Here is a 3,596-nt window from a genome sequence, read left to right as displayed (position 1 = left end):
TTATGATACGGATTCAAAGTGTGGGTGACAGTGGGAGGTGGAACCACTGTCTCACATGTGGGTCTCTCCTTACTTTATTATCCTCCTCTCTCCCCCCATTCTCTCTCACTCACTTCCACCGACGATCATTGGCGAACATTCTTTTTTCTTTTTATTTCTTCTTCAATTTCCTTTTCTCTTTGGTCGTATTTTTTCCGAGGGAACCAAATTCAAATCGTGATTACAAGTAGAGAGAAAACAATAATTTCTGAATCTTCGATTGGATCTTTGGTTTTATAAATTTCCTAAGAGGGTATCTTTGTTTCCTCGTCATTTCCTACTCTAGATATTTGAATTTGATTCATTTTTTCTTGTATTACTATCGATCGTCTTTGGCTGTTAAATTCTTTTAAATCACATCAAAACGTAACTTGTTAGACTTCTAGTACAATTTGACCCAAAAAACTTGAATAAGACCACAAATATTCAAGGATCCTTTTATACAATAGAAAATTTCATGCAAGTCCACTTTTCAACATTTTCTTCCACGTGAGTCTACCTTAACATTTTTACCCATACAAGTCCACTTTTAAGGCTAAATCTGTTATTTTACTTTTATGATGTACCCAGAATATCCTTCTCTCTTTTACACCAAGTCTGTTCCTCTCCCTTCTAAAAATAAGTCTCTCTCTCACTCTCTCTCTCTCTCCCCGTTCTTCCGCTTCGATTCCGACGCCGCGATGACAAAGCCGCCGCCGTCTCGACGCGACTTCCGGCTCGGCCTTGATTGCATCTTCTCAACGTGCTGCCGGATCTACAAGGTCCAACCAACTCCAACGACGTCGTCCGCCTCCTGCTCGGCGCCTGCCGCCGTTGGAATCTCATGTTCTCCGGACGCGCTCACGCGCCTCCTCTACTGAAGCAGAGATGCGCCTTAGTAGATCTGCCGGATGCGTGTGGACCTTCCTCTACCTCTTTCGATCCTCCGATCAGTGCCTTGTCCTCACCGGCCACACCTTCTCCAATCAGCCTCATCGTCTCGTATAAGTTCGAGACGGTGATGACAAAGGTCATTCGTCGGTGATGTGCAGATCTATCGAGGTTCCACCGGGTTGAGGCGGTTGTCATTTCTGACAAGGACACCGGCCGATCCAAGGGCTATGGTTTTGTGAGTATTCCGATTCTTTTCTATTCTTGTTCAATCTTGATCACTTCACGTCTTCACTGAGTGCTAATTTAATTGTGGAATTTGATGAATCAATGGACGTATGAGTTTTTGAATGAAGTGTTTTGTGTCTCTGTGGTTGATTCTGACACGACCCACCCCGAATTTCACCCTGAAACCCAGAGTAAGTCGTGCGGGGACCACCTCCAAGGAAAATTTACTGAAAAGATTAAGAAAATCTCCCTTGCAGATGGACAACCCTAACTCGAAAATTTCAAATTACACTCTTAATTTATCACTTCTGAACATCGCATAAAATACAAAAATTCTAAAGTATTCAGAGCTACTAAACACAAGCGGAAGCAAGAAAACACGAGTAGGTTGAACAGGTAACCTACTGGCGAAAACTGGCAGAAATGCGGGTGACTATGCCTCGTCTCCTACTAGATCCAACCCGAACCTACTGCAGACTGGGCAATTTAAAACAAAGGGACCCGAGGGGAAAACGAATTTAATAACGTTAGAGTGAGTGGACAAAAATAAAAATAAATAAATAAAATAATTTATGTTTCCCAAATTAATTTCTAAGGAAAAATACGAATGCATGCTGCAAGCGATAAAACCTTTATCCCATAAAATATCGAGCCTCTCAGACTCTATCTCGTCCATACTCCCTATATAAATTCATGGGTCTATATAGGGTTACTACGCTCGCGTCCAACGCTCACGTCACGCCTTAATGCGGTGCTACACTACGCCATCAAGGTGGACAGACGGGTGTATAAATATGTGTCCATACCCCCTATATGAATTAAACACTCAAATAGGGCTACTACGCTTACGTCCAACGCTCACGTCACACCATAATGCGGCTATATGCTACGCCATTAAGGTGGATAGACACATATGGCTAGCTAGCATTTTTTATACTTACTCTCTCATATATACATATTTATATTCACCGAAAATCCCATTTTCGGTAACTCTCTCTCAGAGAAATAAAAGCGTCAAAATTAATTGACGGCAAAATACTCCACGACATTAATTATTCAATCGTGAACTTAGCATGCATTTATTTAAAACAAAAGTCCACTCACAAATTAGGCCTAAGCCTGCTGTCGATCTGGGGTCTCGTCTGCTCGAGCCTCCTCACGTCCTGTTCCAAATAAAATATTAATTTCCCAACCAATAATCCAATATTCAATCAAAATAGACAAAATTACCCGAGAGCCATAAATACGCTCATCATTGCCTAACTTCGATGTTCTTAAATCGGAACGATCCGAACTTAAATATCATACTCGACAGTCGTAAATACAACCTCTCCAAAATACGACTTAAATCCAACGGCCGGATTCTACATTAATTACCCGCCAAAAATACCACACTTCGGAAATTCACAAACCTATCCAAATCTCATCCAAAAATTCCAAAATTCACTTCAATAATATCCCCTTAATATTCTACATCAAAAACCATAAAATTCTCCTAACCGGCGACGGCCGGCAGCCGTTTTCCGGCGACCTGCAAATGCTACCAAATTTTAACAGAATCTTCCTCTCAATCTCCTCTACAACTTTCATGACCAACACATCACCCAATTCCAAGCCTAACTAGGCTAATCGAACGAAAATAACTTAAAAGCCTAGAAATTTCAACTCCACATTTCTCCTTACCTAGCTCAAGAGGGAGGGAGCTGCTTGGAGGGGTTGTTGCACGGGAGGAGGGCTACAAAACCGTACCAAGCTTGCCCGGATTGGTGGCCGGAGGAGGAAGTTCCGGCGAAGGGAAGCTCGGGGCAGCCTAGCCTTTCGGGCGGCACCGCTCACTCACGGCGGCGCTAGGGCTCCTCTCACCGGTCTAGAAATGTTGCTGGGAGGGAGACCGACCGAACGGGACCGGTCCGGCGGCGAACGGAGGTCGCACGGCGGCGGGAGGACGGCCGGAATTCTTCTGGGTGTAGAGAGAAGAAAATCGGGTGGGAGGAGAGAGAATCGGGAGAGAGGGAGAAGAGAAAGAAGAAAGAAATGGGTTGGGCTCGGCCCAGCCGACCCAACACCCCTTTTTAACCCAAACTTCCAAAATAAAAACACCCCGAAAAATAATACCCGAATAAAAATTACCTTTTACTAGCTAAAATTTACTATTTTACCGTCGTCGTATTTTCCCCATACGAATTATCCTCCGCACATAATCGTCCCCGAAACCCCTCTAGGGACCAATTAAACTATTTACTCAATGATCGGAACGGTAAAAATTCTTATTATAATCACGCTAGTAAATAAGGTAAAAATATAAGGGTCGGGATGTGACAGATTCAGTTGACTTTCCAGGCGCTAGAGGCTGCTTCCAGGGCGTGTGCTAATCCGAATTGTAATCTGGCTTCATCGACTCCCTGGACCGCCTATGATTATGGTATGGTGCATTTAGGTTCTTTGTAGTTTCATATTTG

The sequence above is a fragment of the Fragaria vesca genome, linkage group LG2 (genome assembly GCF_000184155.1).
Source record: "Fragaria vesca subsp. vesca linkage group LG2, FraVesHawaii_1.0, whole genome shotgun sequence".
Lineage (NCBI taxonomy): Eukaryota > Viridiplantae > Streptophyta > Magnoliopsida > Rosales > Rosaceae > Fragaria > Fragaria vesca.
The sequence above is the reverse complement of the archived record's forward strand: the minus strand, read 5'-3'. Positions refer to the sequence as shown.